Source organism: Zonotrichia albicollis, chromosome 10, assembly GCF_047830755.1.
Source record: "Zonotrichia albicollis isolate bZonAlb1 chromosome 10, bZonAlb1.hap1, whole genome shotgun sequence".
NCBI classification, from domain to species: domain Eukaryota; kingdom Metazoa; phylum Chordata; class Aves; order Passeriformes; family Passerellidae; genus Zonotrichia; species Zonotrichia albicollis.
Window position 1 is genome coordinate 4,312,078 of NC_133828.1, and position 23,290 is coordinate 4,335,367.

Below are 23,290 nucleotides of genomic sequence, written 5' to 3' on the forward strand. Positions count from 1 at the left end.
CATGGCAATAGAAAATGAGTTATTGCTTTACATGTGTTAGCCTTGCTATGTACAAGGGAATAATGGGGAACGTTTTTCTCCTTTTTTTTTCTTTTTTTTTTCTTTTTTTTTTTTTTGCCTGAATGTAATGTCAGCAAGGAATAGAGGACTGTGAGAGAAAGGATATTAATTCCTTCTTACTGCTTCAAAAATATTTTGTTTGGTTTTCATCTCTGGGAGGAAGATTTGCCCAGCAACAATATTAGACAGACCCCTGTTGGCCTACCTAGGCTATGCAAAGCTGTCAAAAATGATAACACACTAAAGACAAACCACAAGTGCCTCCAAAACTGTTTTGCAAACAAAAAAAAATGTTTTCTTTTGAAGCTTGACTGAGCTAAGGAATTTAAATATAAAAGAAACTAAATGCTAAAATAGAGTTTCTAATAAAAATAAAACAAGATTGGGTGATTATTCTATTTTTCTTTGAGTTTCTTTTTCTGATTTTTTTTCTTTTTAATTCTAGAAGAGTGATACTGTTAGAACATAACAAACAGTGAGATCACAATCCATATAAAACTCAAGGAAAGAGCAAATCCTTATTAGTCCAAATTAAAATGATACAAAATGACATACACTTTCTCCAAGTTCTGTTACTCCAAAAATGGAGTTTGCTTTTTTTCCCCATGTGCTATGATTTTCTCTTTTAGAAAATTTCAGTCTGAATGCAAATCGGGGGCCAACCATGAAAACTGCTGAACAAATTCAATTTGAAGCAACACAGTCCTGAAATGTTTTGCTAAATGTCACTGAAATTTCATGTGTAGCAATTCAGTGGGCTTCAAGAGCAGCCTCTTTACTGAACTGTTGCTAAACAAAATGGTAAAATCATTGGAGACATGTGGACACCCCCAACACCAGATCCCCCTACTGTAACGGTTTTCTCTACTTTTGGGCAGAAAATCTTGTTCAAAATGGAGTCATCTTTCAACTTTTATTTAATAAATGTTATTAAATGCTTTCCAAAATTCTGGATTTGGGAGATGTATACAAATAAAGAATGAACCCAGTTCCTTAACTTGGAGTAATGTGAGACAAAGCTGGAACAAAGGCAGACTTGTGCATTTCATTTAGATGTCTTGCTTGCTTCTTTGGTTTCAAGCCTCTCTTTTTTTTTTCCCCTTTCTTTCTTTTTTTCCCATTCAATTACCTCAATCATAAAAGTAATGATTTGATCTCAAATGAGTTACCAGAGGGGATCTTCTTTAGACTCTGAGATCATATTTGATTGATCGTATTTCAACAATTAGCCTTTTATTTTGCCACACACTATTGAACTAGATCGACAGCATCTTAGCAGGCCAGCTTTAAACAGTCAACTGTTAACAATAGCATCAAAAAGAGAGACCTGATGGGGTTTACTGTCACTTTAAAGAACAGGGTGGGTTTTCACATTGTTGAAATCTGTCAGATATTTTGAAATGTCCCTCTCACTATGGTGCCACACCCCCTGCGTGCCCTTATAATAAAATTGGTTTTACTCCTGATTAAATCATTTTCTCCCTACCCACTACCATACTTCTCATAATGGACCTGTGTGCTCTACAGCTGGTGTTCTTCCCATGGTACCAATTCTTACTTTATCTTTTAAGCACTTTGCTGCTAAGATCTCATGCAGAGTGCTTATGTTTTGTTAAGAGCTTCATTCTTAGAGAAATAGCTTAACACATGTTCTAAAAATGTTGTACAACTTATTGCTTAAAACACATTTAGAAAATGTATAAGTACTGTAGCTTTGGCACAGAACTTTAAGTAGAAACCTTAAAAAAAAAAAAAAGAAACACAACTTGTTTTTGCCATGCATTTGTCTTAAATGTCTAAAGTGGAATGCTTGACTTCTAAGGCTTTATAGAGACTTATCTTACCAGATTTTTGCACCATTTCCAGCTCTTCAAGGAAACGTGTTAGGAATGTATCATCGTGAAAGCAAAGGGTGTCAATTTTCCCTCTAGCAATAAGAGAGTTTTTAAAAATGTTTGCTAGAAGGAACAAATGCCAAGTCAAAAAAAAAAAAAAAAAAAAAAAGAAAAAAAAAGGAAAAAAAAAAAAAGGAAAAGAAAATAGAAGTCCATTCAGTGTAAGACTCTCATTTGGTTCCCACTGGTTGGAATCACTCTCATGCCATGGCAAAAGGGCCATAAGCAAACACACACACACACACACATTTCAGGCTGGGTTTAAGGGGAGGACCTGGCTTTTTGGCTTTACTCAGACATATTTCTTATTGGGGTGTTTTGCTTACATAAAGATTAAGTCCCAAATCTGGTATTTAAACTTGACAGTCAAGGACTGCTTTCAGTCAGGAGATACTGTATCTGGGAAGATGCTCAAAATCTCACAGTCCTAAAAATTTGCTTTAACTTGTCAGTAGTATTTGATTAGTTCAACCATCACTGCCAGTTGATATCATATATCTTAGATACAGACACAAATATGCCCAGAAAATCCCATAAAATTTATGCTAATACCCAGGCTGAAAATATAAAGACCACATTAAGGGGAAAAAAATAGTGTGGGCACTTGTCAAGGTTATTAGTTTAAAAAAATCGATACACAATACATTTGTGAAGGGAACGTGTGTTTCACTGTGTTATTATTCAGCCTTTTCAACAATTCACATTTTTAATGGCACTTGTAATGTCTGCAGTAGAAGCGAACAGGAGATCAGCTTTGGTTTAAGGGTGCTATTCTGAGGTTCAGAAAGGAAGAAGGTAATCTATGGAAAGATCAGCTAAAGACAGGGGAAAAAGAAATATAAAAATATATGAAAATTAACCAAAGCTGTAGAGAGAGCTGAGCTTTGAAAGAAAATGGATGTGGTTCCTCTAACCACATGCCCTGCCTGGTATGTACACTAATCTCTAGGAGCAAAACGCAGTCATTTGAGAGCCCTGCTCCTTCACTTGTCTTTTCAGATATTTCATAGCTTGTATTTTCCCAGCTCTAAGCTGTCTCCTGCCCATGCTGCCATCACGTGCCAGAGCTCCACCTTCAGAGGTTTTTGCCCCCTTTGAGCAGCCCACATTCCTGCAGCTCATGGATGACCACAAATCATGTGGCAAGCAAGTCCTGCAAACCCAGCTGGCAATGCTGGTTTGCTGTGGGGGCTGTGCCCTCAAAAAACTTCCTAAAGCCTTTGGTGATTCAGGGTCTTTTTGGGTCTCATTCTGTGATCCATTTGCTGCTGTTGCTGCCTTTTCCATCATTTCCCTGCTGGTGGCTGCACACAACAGCACTGGGATGAAAATTTGGCATTTGGGTAAATCAATCCCTTCATCCAGTGTGGAAAACTTGAGAGCGCTGGGTTTTCATCCCAGTGAGCAGTGTATAAGCTGAGGGAGATGTCCCTTGGAGAAAGTCCTCCATGGCACTGTTAAACAATCCTTATAATCTCCCTCACAAAAAAAAAATCATTGCAGAGAAGCTGAGTGTGCACAAAGAATTCCCAGTTGGCTTAAATCCTGGGAAATTTTTTGGACTCACTCATCCCAATAGGAATTTTACTACTGAGAGATCCAAAATAGAGTCCTGTGGTTGAAAGAGGAAAAAAAAATTCCTCATGCAAACACCAGGAAAAGACTGGTGAACTGGAAAAGAACTGACCAGTGTCATCGTGCTTTTTTTCCCAACTTGAAGGACCCTGTATGAAATTTGGAGACACCTTTTTTCCCTTTTTTTTTTTTTTCATAGCTATATTCCTCAAAAATATTTTCCTGATCATTCATGGTCTTCACAAGGAAAAAAGTGAAGAACAGACTCCAGCAGAAGTTCTCCACATGCACCAGCACAGCTCTTCATCACAAAATTTCTTTGTGAGGGCTTTTCTCATGACTGACAGCACAAACACCAATTTGTACACTGGAAGGGGTGTGTGTGTGTGTTCCATTGCTGTATCTGCATTTTCCAAGCCACAGCTTTCCTGATTACCAGTGCACAGACACAGCAACATTCTTGGGGCAGACAGCTTCTTTCAAACACTCAATTTAGAGCAGCAATTGAGTACAGAGATGTCCAGACATGACAGCAATAGGATGATGTGAGGTGGTGAAGATTTTTTCTCACTCTATGACCAGGAGCTCAATCTCCTGGTGAAACAGCACAGGATGCTGAGCTTCCTCCCCTGGAGTATATCCTGCCCTGTCATTGCAGTCTACATACACTCTCCAAAGTCCATAAACCCCCTGGAACTTCTATGAAATAGCACAACAAAAACCTCAACTCTTGAAGCAATAATTCCCTCATTCAGGTGGATTTTTTTGAGTTCTTCCTCTCTCCTTTGCTAGGTTTTGGAGATTCATTGTCCTGCCTGAACTCAATGCCCAGCCCTTCACCTCCAAGAGTGTTTAAACAAATCAAGGAAAATGTCAGCTAAGCAAATCATTACATTTTGTCTGCAATGGATTTCTAAACAGTCTCATCTGAATCCATCCAATGCTAGCACTGATGACTTATCAGGGATACAGTCAGCAAAAGAAAGCTTGTGTGCTTTTCTCCTCCTCTGCTGGAGGAACCTGGCATGCCCTCTCCACAGAAAATTTAAGCTGTGATGTTACAGAGCCTGAACACGTGTTTATTATTGGAGTGCCCATTTCCATGAAGTCCAAGCACAAATTACTGAGCAACTTCAGCTAAAATCCAGAACATCTCTGTGTGCACCCAGAGTGCTGCTTATTCCAGTCCTCCCAAATGACAATTCTCTGACCTGGGGGCATGCTGGAACAACCAAGTACTGCTAACTTAAACCCCAGCCTGTGCCAGAAAAAGAAAAATTTTCTGCACTTGGGCACACTGGGTCATATTCATCCTCATATAATTCCACAAAGCCCAAATAGTGAGAGAGGGATGAACTGTCTCATTGTTTCTGTGAAAAGATCCAGCACACTTGAGGAGTTCAGGGGTGGTACATGATGAAGGCATACAGAGGCGTTCAAAGGTTTGGAAAAGTGGTCAGCCAGTGACGCCGCAGTGCCAGGGAAATTTCTACACTATCACTTGCTGTTTAGAACTGAAAGTATAAAAATATGCAGTGGTACTGAAAGGACAATACTTTTGGCAGCCAGAACCAGGTATCATCACCAAGGTACTCACATGTAATTCACTGCCAATACCTGCTGCAAGCTTCAATGACAGATATTAGCTTTGACTTAGCATATTCTATCATCGTGATCTGAAGCAATAATTACTGTGATGGGATTATAATTACAAGTACTTTTAAAATTCATTAAATTCAGCTGAATCAACTATTCCGTATGGGAAATGGAAGGATTTTAAAGAGAGAATATTTCCCCTCAAAACGCAGCTGAAAGCTCCCTAAGAATAAACAGACCACCTGTTTACAGATCAACATACTCCTGCCAGACTCTCTTGGAGGTGACTTGTAAACAAAGAGTAGGAGCAGGCAGACACAGCCCGAGCAGGGGGACCTGCAGGGCCTGATCACTGCTTCTTTTGGGGCCAGAAATAGTATGTACTGCCCAGGGTTTAAAAAAAGGGACAAGAAAGGAGCACAGAGGAATTCCCACCCAGCCCTTGCCCTCCCACAGAGCACCAAGGCTGCCTGAACACCAGGAAGGGGCTTGGCAGACTTTCTGCAACTCACAGGAATTAAATGTCTGTGCTGAGGGGAAATTGCATTTATCTTACAGTGCTGAGATTCTGTCCTCTATCTAATTCTCTCTACTTATTGTATAGTAACTTCAGCTTCTTCCTAATAGTTAAAGCACACTTTATTTTTTCTGTTTATACTTCCTTCTTTGTTTTCAGCTGGGCTAATGTCTAGAGAACAAAAAATACCAAATACAGAACAAAATACCAAAATACTGATCTAATACTTGCTTAGTCCAGTAACTTATTCTCCAGGATACATTTCACTGTTCAAAGGGAAAAGTCCATTCTAAATTCTGCTTTTGATTTGATTGATCTTCCCCTCTTTGCTGTGCATTGTGTATACATACATTAGTCAAGGTAAATATCTGCCTTCCAACTTCAAATCTGTTATTAACATTTTTTTTTATTTTGTAATTGCTCTACAGTAAGCTTCTCTGCAATCTAATTTTAGGAGTTTTATCTTTTTTTTCTTCTCCATTTACAGTCAGATCTTTTATCAGATTTATGTGTATCAGTGTCCGCAAATCTACATTTTAAATAAATTGAAGGTTCTGAAGATCTAATACAGAAAGGAATTGGACAATGACTCTCTGTCCCATTTTCATACTTCAAAAATATGTTCATATTCATATCTTTTTAATTGTGCTACTAACTCAGAGTGCTTTAGGATTCTGTCATATAGCTGTTCTGTTCTTCCCCTTCTTGCTGTTTCTAACACTGCTTCTATTTCCATTCTTGTCAAAAGCCTTTTCATAGTCCAAAAATCTGTACACAATGTTTTGTAATATTTGGCAGACTTATCTGAAACCTAATTCACTGCTTTCTTGTGATTCATGGGTCATAAATTATTTCATATGTAATGTACCCCAAAGGGTAAAAAAGTCTTTGTATTAAATTTCAACCAGACACTTTAAGGGAGAGGAAAAAATAAAGGGAAAAGAGTATTTTTGAGAGAGTCTGCAAAGATCTGACCTCAATATATTGTCTAGTGTGTTGTCTTCCACAAATGGCATCTCAGTATCCTTCAGTAAATATAAGATTTCAACATGCTACAAGCAAAAACACTCTGCTGTAGTGTGGGCTTGCTATGGACAACTTTAAAGGGAAGGAGAAATACAAAATATGAAGCACTGGATCAGACGAGCGATGCATTAAATCAGTCCTGTCTCCAGTGATTGTTAAACTGAAAGGGTCTGCATGAAAACAATTCAAAAAACAAGAATACCACCCAATCCTGACTTGTTGCACACAGCCAAATATATTATTGTGACTGACCCCAGTAACAATGAGCTTGTGCCTCAGTGAGTGAGTTTCAATAATCAAAGGAAATAATTAACAAAACAATAAAGATCATTATAACTTCCTCTATGTAAATGATTTCCAAATGTAAATAGATCAAAGCTCAGGCTAAAATTAAGCAATTCCCCTAGTCCTTCTACAATACTAGAAGGGAACAAACATATACAATTTGTTTACAGCCATAAGGATTATCAATGAAACCTTATTTGTTGTTTTATTAGAAAAACAGAAATCTACACATGTCTCAAAATGCTATTCACATATTCCTCATATCTGTAACCTCATATATTTTGATGGGACTATTTCCAGGGATACAGGTTACCCACACAAGTAAATCTGTGTTCTCACACCTTGTTGTTTTTAGGATGTCCAGACAACAAATTTGACATTTTTATTTTTTAATGAACGAGCTCTTTGAAGCAGAGCATCTGAAAGAAGTATTCTTACATGAAATCAGGTGCATACAAGCCCTGTAGATGTCAAGGACAAAACATTTTATTTTGTATAGAATTTATCTTTTGGTTCGCTAAAGTCAAAACACTTCTGTTCATCATAACTTTTATAAAGGACTGTTTCATAATATGAATCCATTTGGATTATCTGACCAAAGATAAGACTTCAATGGACTTACTATATCATTCACCACTGTACCAGTGCCACAAAAGGGAATTACAATTAATTGGATTATGTTGGTCTCCACCCGCTGATTGTAGAAGAGAAAGTCTGAAACTGTAACTATTTCAAACGGACCATATCTCTCATCAACCATGGGATTTAGGCTTTAATTTACCAATAAAGCTTAATTTCTTCTCTATATTCTCTTCTGGTTAGGAAGAGGTCATTTAAACACTTTATTCAAGTTTATTCAAAAAGAAAGGACACTTTGTTAAATACTTTCAAACTAGCACTTTAATGCTTGCACCTTTCCTTTAGGAATTCCTTGGTTTTTTTCTATAAGCAATAAAGTGAATCGCCTTGAAAAACCCAAGACCAAAATCCAGGACTGCATTTGGGTAATAAGAATAATTCAGGCTTCACCTCTCGTGGTTCAGTTCATGAAAACTTGGCTGAGATTGTTACCTAACACAACAATTTGTTATCAGTTTTACAGTGATCAGAGAATATCACTTCACCTCATGGACAGACAGGAGATAGTGATAGTTTTCCATAGCAGAGCACCATGTTAGATGTAGGTTTGTCTGTAAGGAAAGTTACACCAGGAAAGGCAAAGGTATGAATATAAATTTGGTAAAATTTGATATAAGTATAAATTATAAATTCTATTAGCTTGGAAATAGTAATGTTTGACATTGCAGATAACTTCAACTACATTAATTAATGTGACTTACATGCTAAAACCTAGCAAAAATACCATTCTTATTTTATATGTCCACAAATATGTACATATATATTACACATATATATATGTATGAACATATCTAAATTTGCTAATATATTTTTGCTGATGCTTCTGCCTCAAAGCCATTACCATTTTTCTTCACTACCCTTACTGGAAGGTTATTTCAGTGCCTAATTCCTTCAAGTTGCCAGACTAAATTATTCAACTTTATATACTTTAAAAATAATTATTAATATCAGTAATGCTTGCTTTGATTTTTTTTTTTAATTTTTTGTCAAACTTTCGCGTTCGGTTTAAGGAATAAAAAGTCTTCCGTCAACTTACTTCAAAACCATGTTGGTTAATTCACATTTGCATTACTTTTTGCTAATATCTGAAGCTCTAATTCCGTTCCCTGGATATTAGCTGGGACTAGCTATGCTGTTAAAGATAGGAATGCTTCTAAGTACTTACTGAATCAGGGCATATGAGATGATAATTGTGTGTGTTTAAAACAAAACTTTAAACAGGAGGGGATTATATAAGTTGCTAAAACAAATATATCTTCAAGTGCACTGAAGGACTTTTAAATGTTAACGAAATGTCCTTTGATAATAATAGTGCTAATAATAACATAAATTTTCAAATATTTTTATGCGTTTTGAGAATCACATGTTACCCTGAATATGGAAGACTCTTGGTAAGTGCACTTTTTTCATACAGACTCATCAGATTTGGGGTTCCATCCACTCTGGAGTCACACCAGAGGATCCTGTCCTGATCCAGGCATGGGTTATCCTGCACATTTCAGCTTCTTTTGCACAGAGCTGGCTTACAAACATTAAAATTTTTTGTATTGCATTTTTGTGAAGCAAAAATAACTTCAATGGGAAGAACAGGATGACTCTACAAGTGTGGAAACCCAAAGTCTCTGATCAAACCTGTGTCCATGAAACCCATGGAATCACATAACTGGTGGGATACAGAGCAGCATACGCAGCAACATTTGAGACCTTGCCCAGGTAATTTTGAATTGGAATTTTGGGGCCAGTGTGGGCCTAAAATAATCTCCACCCACCCTGCCGCGTGCAATTCCACGTGCCATTCCATATCTTCTCCCACTGAGCCTCAGGAGATGCATGAACAGCCCGGGGCACAGGCAAACACGCCTGGCAGTGCCTGTGGCTCCCGCTTGGCAGGGAAGGGGTGCGATGAAATTCGGGTGACTCACGTCACGATGTTTTCCATTTCCCACACAGCCTCATGTGCAAGGAGGAGACAGCGGCGCCTCCGGCATCCACCAAATCCTTGCTCACCTCACACCTTTCCCTCCACCTCACGCGCACGTCGGCATTTTGCGTTTTCATTTTCTCTCTGGTAGAGCCCAGAGCAGATTTGCCACATTGGCCATTGATTTGTGCCTCCCTTTCTCCTTTCCGGGGTGTATCCTAATTCCAATTCCTCTCATTCCACCTCAACTTACAGGCATATATTACGGGAGGGCAAGGGTATGCTTCAAAACAGTTTTAGAACTTCACAGTACATGGATTTTTCCTGTTCTACAAATTAGTCTTGTGAATGGACTTGTAATAACGAGGATTTCTACATAAAATAAGAGATTTTCGTGTCTTTGGTTGCTTGAGACGCATTCAGGTCCCTCCCGTGAGAAATATATTAAAATATTGATTAGATTAGAGCAACATTTCAAATAAATGGAGATTTATACTTCCTTTTGGAGACAGAATCTTATAAAAAAGTTTCAAGGCATCACACAACAAAGCAGTTGACAAGAAAGATAGCATCTGCTTTCCTGGCTATTCAAGCTGAAGTTTTTCATTCTAAATGCAGGCAATGTTTCCGAAGTTAACATAATTAACTCACGACAATCCTGAAACATCATAATATAAGATACAGATGGAAATTCAAAGCTTTAAAAATGTCATATAACTGCAAGAGGATTACCATTTTTTAACATGAATCTGAATACTAATTAAAACAGGTGGTTTTATTTCAAACACTTTTGCCCACTGTGGCACTACTGGGCGGGTTATTTATGTATTAATCTATTAGGAGGCATATATTGCTCGAAAATTGTGATATGCGATAATAACGAATTTAAGAGATAAAGGAATGACACTCTGTCCCGCTTCCTGAAACAATAAAGACCAATAGTTCAATTAGTTAGTAATTTCCGTGTGACTATTTGACAGATTCTGCTAATTGTTAAGCTCCCACTAACTATTGCTTTACATAATTAATTATATTCAAACGTGAACAACAAAGACATGTGGGCCAGTTGCCCTTTTGACAATGTTTTTCGCAAACTGATTTGCTTACCAAAAATATTTTTAGAAAGAAAAAGATACTAATCTGAAGTGGAAATACACATCAAAAAATGTTGAAACAGCTCTGCATTTTGCCATGGTTATGAGAAAAAAATTTGGATTGTTTAACATATCATTTATGCTGCATGCATAATAGCTGAAGTCTTCTAGCAGAGATCTTTCATATTAATTTAGCATTGCATAAAATTCATAGTAACAGGTCCAAGGGTCAAGCATCATTCATCATTAGTTGAAGTGACATTTGCAACCCTTCATATAGCAGCTGCTTGAAAGGGGAAAAAAGGTATTCTTTGGGAGAATGGGGGGTAGCACACAATCCCCGCTCTATCCGCGGAAGGGAAAACAAGGTGCCACTATGTCAGCGTGGTAATGTGCTTAAATTTGGTGATGTCATTCTTCCCTAACCCCCACGAGTCACAAGGCACAAGGCAGCTGCATTCCTGAACTTCGGAGTTCGGGTGGAGATAAGTAATAACTAGATGTAAATGAATTACATTACTGTGGTTGTGAACATAGCTCTGTGCATCTAAATTATGATTTATATCAGGATCCTATCTTGTTTTTGAGAGTTTTCTACTTGTTAACAAGGCAGCCCTTGTTCTCATGGCATCCTCCAGGCATAATAGTTTCTGGGAAGCCAAATAAGATCACTTTTGAAACTGCAAGACAGCATTCCAAGACTTTGCAGCAGAACACATTGGCCAAATTAGGACTTCTGAAGACTGTTAACTAACAAATAAAATCTTTTTTTTTCTTTCTTTCTTTGTGGCATGTCTTCACTACTATAAAACATTAAGATCAGAACCGAAAATGTGAGCAATTAAAATGAAAATGTAATCATCTGCAAGAAAAGATAAATTTGTATTAAATGGCTAATACTTCACAGTCCTTTTGATATTACAAGTACTTTTTAAGAAAATATATATTTTATGTCACAGTAATTTTTATTATGTGAAACATGTGATCTCTTTGGAATTATGCACATTTATAAACCACAGTCATTAAAACAGCATGTGACACAAAGTAGTTTGATTTTGGAGCTTTGTTAATATTTGGTGATTTTCCTCAACTTTATACCTGAAATATATTTAATTTATTCGTGTCACTAATTATCCACTAGTATTTAAAGCACTGGAATGACTACCAACCCAGACTACTGCTTCTTCCTTAATAAGTTTAATGATTTTTACAAGGGAAACCAATGTTTTTTAAAGAGTCACTTAGAAGCACATGAAAAATGTTCAAGGACATTGCTTATTACACACTGCAATTCTATGAGCTGCTATAAATTAAACTCCCAGTCAAAACACTTCTACCAGTGAGAATTCACTTTTCTGTACTCTCCACAAGTGTTAGGGAGGAGAAGATGCACTGGTCTGGAGTCAAAATAAGGTACAAAATAAGGATTTAATGGTGACATTTCATTATAGCCAATATCAGCACTGGCCCTTCACACTGCACAGCAGCTGTGAGCCTCAGACCGAGTCCCACAACGGTTTGCAGACCAGGTTGTTCGTATAATATGCTATTTAAAATATAAAGTGGTGAAAAATACATCCTTGAATCAGACCAAAAAACCAATCTCACACAGCACCAGTGCTGCCAGTCCATTACTCCCATGTCCCCTCCGTTTCCCCTGGGTTTTAATCAGTGCAGCCATTAAACACGTATGTAAAGATGTTATAGATACCAGCCAGGCAGAATGGCTGTAAAAGGAATAGAACAGCAGAGGCAAGATGACTGGCAGATAGGGTTGCCACATCCCCCTTAAAGAGACTGCTCCTTTTCCACACCTTATGTCTCTTGTACCATAAAAATATGCATAGATGTATGTGGGAGCATCATAGCAGATTTCTTGGGATGCGTGCCATGCATCTGAGCTCCGAAGCTGGCTCAACGTTGTCACCATTAAGTCTCAGTGTACACAGCAACACTTCAATCTAATTTCAATTAGGGAAAAGTTACACAGAAACTTCTCTGAGAGTACCCATGACCCTACACATAAATACCAATTAAATTCAGTATCATCAGTGTCTTTGCAGCGAACATTGATATCACCAGCGAGAGGAAGGAATTTAAAATGAGGCAAGGCTTGATGACATTACCTCCATCTACAAGCTCTGCCTGTGTTAACTAGTACGTCAACGATTAGTAAAACAGTGGGATTCATCTGTGAAGAAACGGGGTGAAAAGTAGAAATGACATGAAATTTTCATTGCCGGCAGTTTTTATGTGACATAAGGTAGAGTATTGCATTGCTATGCAACAAAATGCTACCTGGTAAATGAGTAAAAGCTTAATCTGCTGAGAAGTTAGAGACACCAGCAGTGTTGGCAGTTGCAGCTGAGAGAGCAGGAGAGCTAACTAAACTAACTAAAACTACTTCTCATACCAAAGATATATAATCTCAAACCAGCTGTTTACATGCTTAACTATCCCTGTGTCCTGAACACAGAAAAATCTGTAGGCAAAAGGACTTTCAGTGCCATTAAGTAAGATCAGTGAGGTTGTGCCTGTTTAAAGTGGACACTCAGGATACACAGGCACTGCATTTAGACTTGAGCCATTTCCTTTTGTTTGCCCATCTTTTATTTAGAAACAATGGGACAAAAAGTGTGGCAAGTTAAGGCTTTACTTCTTGACAACCACTCTTCCATTCCAAACCTAGGAGACTTCCCTAACATGCAGATTACTTGAGGGAGATAAAAACGCGCCCTTTAAGCCCTTTCCACAAAGACAACACCTCCAAAACCTGCAAGACCAGGAGGAAAAGTCATCCTGAAAGTATTAAGGCTCCTTGCACACCATCGCTCACTGGTGACTGGGAGATTTTACAGTCTTTCAAATCTTCTTTCAATCACAAGATGCCTTAAATGGACAGAAGGTCTTAAAACGTGCTCTCCATCTCCCCAGTTGAGAAAGATACATTGAAGGGGGAGGGAGGGGGATTCAGGCCTCAACACAAAAAGCATTAATGCAAAGAACAGTGGGGTCTCTCCCTAATTTGACTTTCTCTACAGGTGGTCTGCAGCTGCATCCAAACAGGTTACACTACCGCCTTCCCATGGGCATTACAACAAAGTAGGATCTGTATTCACAAGAATACATTTGCTGGCATGGGCTGATTCAGGTCTAAAAATAAGAAAAAAGCATTTTTCAGTATAGCCTGAGGTAACTCTCCGCGCCAGCAGAAGACAGTAGCACTCTTGTTTCGCTGGCTGTGAGTGATGATAAAGGATATCAGAAACCTACTTCATGTGACTCACCAAGGTCCACAGCCAGATTCCAATTGATTCATTTTATTTGTATTAGTTTGTTCTCCATCGACCACACAACAGGCTAGACCAAATCAATAAGCAATATTCTGTTTTCTATTGACTTGGGGAGTAATTCGCACCGGGCCCTGCGACTGCTGTATCTGATTTTATAGTTCTGTATATCATCATGGAAACAGTGGGGCTCAGAGACCACTGGGAGCAGGCAGAAATGGGAAAAAATTGCAAAGGCAAGGTGAGATATTGGCTTTTAAACTATTGCACCAGCGAGAGAAGAGGTCTGTGCTGTGGGTGCACAGGGTATTTCACCTTGTGCCCAAGGAGTTCTAAAGTGCGAACGTGCCTTTGACAGCGTGCAGAAATGATGTGGGGATGAGATGAACATGTCACTGTTGCGCCACACATCCAGCCCCAGGACAAGGCTGTGAGGTGGTGCCAGCAGCAGCTACCCCCTTGGTTGGGTTTGCAGAGACAGAGCTGTGCCCCATGGGTTTGGCACTGCCAAAATCCCTGCTGCCGACACCAGCACAAGCAGTGGAACCTGTGTAAGTGTGAAATGGCCTCGGCAGGGTTTTCTTAAATAAATAGCTCACCTCTGCTGTACATGGATTCCAGTACAATTCAGATAAAACACACACAATCCTTAACCATTTTCCTCGTTTTGCTTTTTTTTCATTCCCCAGCTTGTTCCCAGTGCCCTGGGAGAGATACCTGCTCATCAGAAGCCTCCAAATAACTCATCTTTGCATTCCTCAATTTTTATTTTATACTTTCTACTCTCTTCTTGAAAGTAGTGCATAAGTGGAAATAAAAGAGCATTTGCCCAAAACTCTCCCACACCACTTCTTCCCAGTGATTTTGCTAAAATACTCAATGTAGGAGCAGGACAGCTCTCCTTACCACTGCACAGACAAAGACAAGTGGTTACATTTTAATATCTCTTTTCCCTTAAAACTTTCCTTCTGCCCCAGATCTCAGATTCTTCGAGCTTCTGTACCAAAGCAGAGAGCTGGCTTTTCAGTGTCTCCCATAATCTTGGCTTTTCTACACGAGACAGAAAAAGCAGGCTGGGTACTGGGGTGGGTGTATGCAAGGGGTGGCAGAATACGGCCCAGTGTGTTCTTCCTATCAAATACACTTGACAAACTTTAATGAAAAGTCTTCTCTACTTCCTACTAACAGATGTTTCCAATTTTTTCTCTCTCAGCACTTTAAACCACCATCTTTAGTTTTCATGTCTAAGAGACATTATTATAGGATACATCATAATGATATACTGTACATTCATATACAGTATCCCATACAATGACTAGTTGATTTATAATTCAGATCCAATAAAGGGAAAAAATTGATTTAACTGATGACTAGTGAAATACTAAATGCATTACAATGTTTGAAAAGAACATCCTTTTCTTGCAATGCGAGTGACATAATAAAATTAAATATGGATATAAGATAATGCCCATTATTATTAGGCAAGTGGAATCAAAGGGAAGAAAAGGAAGAAAAGCAATCTCTATGGATCAAGGAATGCCTAAACTTCTTCTTCAAATGTACAAAAGCATGAAGACAAATGGAAAGATTTCACAAATAAAGTAAATTCAAATAATCCTGAATTACAGCATAAAGTTGGTTTTCCATTTACTGGTATTTGTCCATCAGGACTTGCAGCAGGGCTGTCACATTTGGGTACCGTATTGGGGGTAAATGTGAATTCCATGGGTCATTAACCTTTGGGTTTCTAAGCTCCGAGATAAATGTTTGTTTCCCTAAACCCGTGCAGCAGCACAAAGCCACGATTTAGCCCCACATCCTAGAAATTCATACCCTTCTCCTACGCCTCACCCTTTCACCCTGCCAAGCCCCAGTCGAGGCTCATCCCCGTTTTTCTCACCCCATCCCAGAATACTCACACAATCAACACCGAGGCGATGCAGCCACTAATTTCCATGTCTCATTCCAGAAGCTTTACGACTGCTCCCCTTTTCCCTGTGCAGCTGTGTGGGCAAGGAGCCTGGCCAGGGGTGGTGGGAGAGCATCAGCAAGCAGGGATCACAAAGCCAAGGTACCAGAGAGCTGCCCCAGCATTCGGAAGGGCTCCTCAGCATATTGAACATTTCCAGGTCAGAAATCGAGGCCAGGCACCCCACAAGTAGTTGAGATTTTAACTTTCTTTAAGCATCTGCTGGAAGTCAGTCACTCCAGCATTTGCACATATCTTTGTTCTTCCAGATGGGTAAATTGCTTCTAATACAAAATAACTCCGAAAGCGGCTGTGATTGCTCATACAGACTCAGATTGATGGTCAATTTTTTATAATCCTAGTGCAGTGGTTTCTCTCTGTAGGAATACATGTATTTTGCTTCTGGAGAAGCAGTGGCAGGCAGTAATCGCTGCTGGAGCCAATGGAGTTTATTTTATTGAAAGAATCATACAATCCTTATAACCAAAATGACACCCAAGTACTGGCACTGAGCTACACCTCATTTCACTGTTGCATCAGTAACATTTTTTAAAAGATTTCTGCACTTTCCGACATCTTACAGAAAACTTATTGTATCTAAAAATCTTTCTGAGGTTTTAACCTATATTATAGAATTCAACAAAACAGTATTAACCAGCTCAGAGAAATGCACCAGCAGAATCTGAGGGTCAGCTAATTTGTGCTTAAACACCTCCATTTGCATGTGCAAAAGTGGGTAATTATGCTCCTAGTTGCCCATTCATGTGTACAGATGGGTGCACCCACACATTTTTGTGGGATAATTTTTGGAAGCCTATAGAAAATATGGTCTTTAAAGATTTTAATAAGGTTGGCAAAACATACTTTTTCTGCATAAAATTATGTAGTTCCCAAGTCTAAAATTACTTTGATTTAAAAATGAAAATTGGCAAGGGATTAATCCATAATATGGTCTAATTACTTTTTTCTTAAAAATTAAATGGTCAAGATCTTAACTCAGAATGGTGGTTACTGTTCGTGAACTGAAACTAAGAAACAGAACTGAATAAAGGATTTTATTAGGTGTCTAAATATGTATTTAGCTAATAGAATCCTCTTACCTTTGGCTGAATAACAGGTATAATAATTCTGAAAGCATATTGAATTTATACATCTGGAGCATAAAGCCCTACTAATTATATTTTCATGAGAATGAAATGCAAACTGGCCAAAGCTTGGAAATAAAAAGTAGATCTGACTTGCTGTCATTAACTTGCAAAAACACATACATTCATGAACACACACAACAAATAAAGGGAGAGAAACAGAGACGGACACAGAGGATGTCAGAAACAGAACCTTAGCACATCTTTTGGCCCTCAGTGATGGCATTGTTAGCTTTTATTTAACCTTTGCATTGTTTAGAATGCTGAAAGTTTAATTTTATTTATCAAAGTGGACTCAGCTACATTCAAAGGGTGTTTGCCAGCCTGTACCATGTAGGGCTTGCAGAGCACTGCTCGATAAACAGATCAGGTTTTCAGTGAGGACTGAATTTTCCCTGTCATGTTCAGTAGGAAAAAACACAATATTAAAGCAAGGATACTTTTTCATGCTCTCTGCTATTTTATTATTTCTTTGTTTGCAGAGGTTACTTCTACAAGTAAGTAAATATCCCTGCGAATTTCTCTTTGTCCTTCATCCATCAGAACCGGTCAATTATCAGACTAGTGCAACTAGATCAAAACTCCAGGCTGTGCAGTCATATTACCACTCATATTATTACTAAAAGCGCATCTATATTCCAAACTGGGATACCATAACCCCTTTGTCATTTTCCAATAAAAAAGACCATACCAAATAGGCAGAGCACACCGTAATTAGCAGCTGGCAGAGAAAGCTGTAAATCTGTATGAGTTCTGAACGATTTGCTTACATTGTTGCTTTGTTGACAAATGATGCTGTACATGTTAATGTTCCTGAAATGTCCCCATTGCACCTGACGTGCCAATAAATGCCAGCCAGCTGTATGAATTATGGAAATAAGATTTTTGTTTATGAAGGTATCCCAGACATTTATTTTACTGCATGCCTCTTGACAGATTTAATGTCTGGAGTTACATTGAGAAGATATTTGCTACCTGACATAATGGATAATGGAAACTTTAAAGGCTTTTTTTAATGATGAGACTAATATATTTTTTTTTTAATTTTACCTTGTGGCTACACATTTATTCTCGATATAAAGCTTGCATATTTTAAATGAAATGATACTAAATTGTTCCTAATGTACCATGAGTTGGATGAAGCCAGTGCAGCAGCGTACGAGAAAACAGAGGAAAAGTAGCTCTGAGAGCTACTAAAACAAGAGCACTACATGCAAGTTTCCCTATTTCTCTGGGTTTATTTTATCTCCTGTGCACATTCACTAGTATATCATTAGTGCACAAAGGTAGCAGTTAAATCTCAGGCATTTCAAAGTATGATAAAAATCTTTTAACAGATGTATTTATAGCAGACTCCATAAAACATTCATTTAATATGCTAAGGCAAGGCACTGAGAACACAGAAATTTGTACAGTTACTGCCTATATTTAACTATATTTAACTGGATTCAGAACCAAAAAATCTGTTCCTGAACTCTGAATATTTAAAAACAAGGTGTGTGTTCCTAAGTAAGACACACAAAAAATCCCTGTAAGTATGGGAAGTCATGAAAACTCTTATTCCAACCCTGCATTTGGCAAGCATCCTTGTTCTAGCCAGGGAAAAAATTGTCCCAGTTACCCCATCTATGAAACAAACTCTGATCAGGCTTGTCTAGGGACAGGTTTGCAGGTTACTCTGGTTTCCCCCAGAGCTGGTTCTGCTCTGGAAGGGCCCTGAAGCTCTCCCAGCCCCGGGGTGAGCAGCAGGTGCTGCCTCCTGGCAATCCCAGCCCCACATTTTCCCTGCCCTATGAGTTAGGGAACCTGATTCCTGCTCCAAAGTGGAAAAATTTTGCCTGGCAGAAGAGACTCTACTACGCAAGCTCTTCAATTCTTCCTCTATTAGCACATGTTAGTGTATTGTCAAGAGGAACAATAGCAACCCCACAAACTATTTATTCCATCAAGAACAATTTATTGTCTTTTGTAAGTTCGTTTCCAGCTTCTGAAGCTCAAGAGAGAAAAATCTGCTGGTTCTTTAAAACTTCAGATGTTAGGGACTATTTGTAGTCATCATATAAATGGGGGTGGTAACCAAATTAACCAAATTCATTTTGTAACCACAAATCATTCCTATTAAAATACTCCCTTCTCACCCCACCTCAAAAGAAGAATAAGAATAATAAGAAAAAAAGGAGTCCAGATGGTTAAAATTATTTTTAAGCAAATATTTAGTGGTTACAGTTGAATTCTTCTGGCACACATTCTCCACTACAAAAATGACACCCCACATTCACTGTGTTAACCATTTTCCAATGTGCCAGCCAAATGAATGCCTCAGAGAACACACACACACACACGTTATGGAAGCATTATCAGAAATGCTATAGTTAAGGTTCCTTTGCAATTTGGGCAGAAAGTGGGGCTATTTTACACTGTGTGGTATAATTTTGTCTCCAGGTATGACAGGCAACTCCTCAAGCTGAGCTTTCTACAGAAATCCCCCTCTTGAAGCACAACTGGTTTTCAGCATATTCCCTTATTGCAAAATGTCACTGGAAATTCTGCTTGGGAAGCGGGGGGAAAAGGCTTGCAACTGTATATTCACAGCAACTGCCATCTCCATATTTTGCACAGTTTAGGAATGTTTCACTAAAAGACAAAAAAAAAAAAAAAAAAGCCTTCTTTTATTTGCCATACCCTAATTTTAGCCTGTGCAAGAAGCAGCCCAAGGAACTCCCTTTGTTGCTGCGACAGCTCCTTTAATTCCCCCGTGTTTTTCCTCGGGCTCCTTCACACGCTGACCCACACTGCTTGGAGCACACCGAGGGTGCATCCCTGCCTCTCCAAGAGATTTAACAGCCACCGCCTCTGCACACAGGGCCCTGTGCGCTCCCAGCTCCCAGCTCCGAGCCCACCGGTGGGATGCTGATGGGTGGGAGCGCAGCGCTGGCACCGGCGCGGCGCTGGCTGGCTGATGGACGGCCGGGGAAGGTGTCCCCCCGTGCAGCTCCTGCAAACTGGTTGCTCCAGTCTGGCATCCCAGGAGGCTTGCCAGATGGAGGAACCTTCTCCGCAGCAGAACTGCAAGCTGTGCTTCTCGGGAAACTCGAGGCTGTAACCCTTTCCCTCTTCTCCTCCACATACCCTGTTGCTTCCAGATTTCCTTCGATGCCTACACATAAACAACCGAGACGAAATCTTCGTTTCTCAGAGACACAAACTTAACTCGTTTCTAATCCTTTTTCCAGCAAATTAACCCCAGATAACTTAACACTGTATATATAGCTTTGGGAATAGAAGCTAATTCATTCTAGGTCAGAGCTAAAACTGTGCATGTGATCCCCATGAAATGGATGAGTGTATTGTGGATGCTCACATATTTTTAAGCAGAAGAGAAGCTTGTTGTGGAGTTGCAGTGCTTGGATATCATATTTGCAAGGGCTGACTAAGGAGTTGTTTTGGGCAAAATTAAGGTTGGTTATCTAGTGATCTTCTTCACATTTAGTTGATCAGATCCTGCCAGTAAAAACTCTGATGGAAGCAGCAACATAATGTTAACAAAGGCTTATTTTGGCAGAGGTTAAGGTCTGATTTTTTTTTTTTAAGAAAAGAAATACACATCTCTGTCTATGTGCACATGCACACCTGTTTTACATTGGTGTAACTCCTCTGATCTCAGTGTTTTACATCGGGATACTGAAAGGTAAATCTGACCCATACCATAAAGCACCAAAGGGCTAGCTCTCATTATTTTTTTTTTTTTTTTTTTTTTACAAAAGCCTATATTTTGCTCAGTGGAAGATTAAAACTAATGTATAGCAGAAGAGCAATGTAAGGAATCCCAGGGTAAGCCTCCATCCTCCTCTGAGTACCTGCACAGTGGGGTAGTGCAGGAACTCAGGCTCCACTGCCCATTTTCCCTTTCACGTGCATGGAATTCATTGAAAGTAGTGGCAAGGAAATTACAGCAGCCTCACAGGTCTCTAACAAGAGATCACTGTGTGGAAAAATGTGACTTGTCAAGAGCTACTTTCTTTGTATTGATTCATCAGAAAAATATACCATAAAGAATAGCTGAAACCTAAAAGCTTTGCATTCCTCTTCCAGTACTAAATCAAACCAGATATTGGTAAAAGGTGCAATTTCACTGCAGACATACCAAAAGGTGATAATATTCCTATTGACTGAGGCCAGTGGATGGCACAAAACACATACTCCTTTTGCAGTACCTTATCCCATGATTATTTGTATGTTCCCCTTGCAGTTCACTGTTTAAGCAGTCTGTTTGCAACCAAGAAAATAAACACAAAAATATCAAATAAACAAAGGGAAGGGATCTAATTAAAGGCTAAATTTACTTACTTGGGGGAGTAATTACCCTCAAACATTCCTGCTCTTTCCTTTTATAGGTAAAAGCTCACTCCTAAGGAAGAATATCTCAACCAAGCATAGATAATTTGTATTTGTAAAGGAATAAAACAAAATTATTCAAAGTTTTACACATGTTCTTGCAGAAAAGGGGAGCAAACACCCCCTGAAATGGCAATGGGGAGTAGAAGAAGTGGCCACCAAGGCCAGGCTTCTGTAGAGTTGTACTTTCTGCTGGAAGAGCAAACCCCAGGAAGGTTCCCCTGTGCAAGGAGGGTTTGCAGGGCACGGCTCTGCCAGGGGCTGGTTGTACAAAACGTTACCTGTCTCACTCCCTGTTACTCACGCTTTGTGCTGAAGAGTGGCACGGTGATTAATTACTACTCTAAAGTGCTTATAAAGCATCAGTCCAAGGCAGGTTTACTAGGTTGGGGCCTCCTGTGATTTATTGACTAAAGGAGAAAAGCAAAGGCCATTTGTGAAGGAGCATTTTCTGCTGGATGGAGGACAAAAAAAAAAAGTAATTTAAATTGCTCATCCTCTGCTCCCCCCAAATTAAAGTGTCTGACACTGCAAAGCAAAGCCAAAGACTTTCTTCCCCTAAAATTTATGCAAAAAGATAAACAGCAACAGAGTTTTATTCCATTTCTCTTGAAAGAACACCCTGGAAATGGTAAGAAAAGGAATAGCCCGAATCCACTGGCAAAAAAAGGCCTGAAATGTTTTCTTTTGCTGATATATGGAGCTGATCAGAGAACTTCAAAATAATTAGAGCAGAAATTCTCTAATACTTTTTTTGCTTTTTCAAGACTGTTGTTGGAAAGGAAGAGGAGAAAGCAAAGGGCAGGCACAGCCACACACACACGAGGCACATCCACAGGAAGGATTCATTTGGTTCTGGTATGTTTCTGCTGCTACTTTGCTTTTTTTTTTCCACTAGCAGTAAACTGGCACTTTGGGTTTACTTTGCTTCACTTACTAAAGCTTTCTAATAGTATATAGTGCAGGAATGCGAGAGAAAAAGATTCCCATATGACAGAGACCCTTTGATATTTTTACTTCAACCAAAACTTTGAAATACAGTAGCTGGTTTTGTGTGCTGCATATGACAATTTTTCCCCGAGTCCTAAAAACTTTGATTTACTTAACTGCTGTCGCTGATGTGACTCACAGAAAAGAAAGAATGAAAAGACTCAGAGAGAGCAATGGCTCATGTGTTAGTCTATTTGATGGCACAGGATTATACAGGAAAATAATTAGTGTAGCCTGTAAAAAGAGTCTACAAAAAATATTGGTAGCAAAGGAAAAAAGCAGATAATGTCAAATACTTTCAATAATTTTATAGCTGCCACAATACAATACTATGTAGATTTTCTATTAGAATTTATTTCTGTAGTTACACTAAGCAGGGGAGTAAGTAAACACACAACCTACATCTCAGCAGAGTTTTAAAGTGTGGGAGCACCAAAGATGCCCTTGAAAATTGCAAGTGGGGTTGCTAATCCTATTCAAAGAAATTAAGATTTCTCCTGCAGAGCAAAAAGGTGATTTGGGGATGCCCACCCCATTCCACCACTGGCAGTCTGTGCAGTCCCAACCTCCAAAGCAGATTGCAGGGAGCTCTGGAAGCAGCCTGGAGAAGGGCACCAAACAGGTGGGATCCAAATTTGGTGGGGTCCATGCCCTGGGCATGACCACCATGAGCCCAGAATTCAAAGGTGAATATCAGAGAACTGTAATCACAGAACAGGATGGGTTTGAAGGGACCTGAAAAATCATCTTGTTCCATACCCCATCCACAGGCAGGGACACCTTCTATCACACCAGCTTGCTCCAAGCTGGGTTTGAACAATTTCAGGGATGGGCTTTGAAGGTCTGACATGTGCACTGGGAGGCACTGATGCCACAAAGCTGAAGGAGGAGAG

General features: G+C 39.1%; 1 protein-coding gene across 1 annotated transcript in view; it reads right to left on the minus strand.

The window, feature by feature from the left end:
* Positions 1-23,290, minus strand: part of ARHGAP15 (Rho GTPase activating protein 15) — a 321,279-nt gene that overhangs the window by 58,442 nt on the left and 239,547 nt on the right. The window lies entirely within an intron of this gene.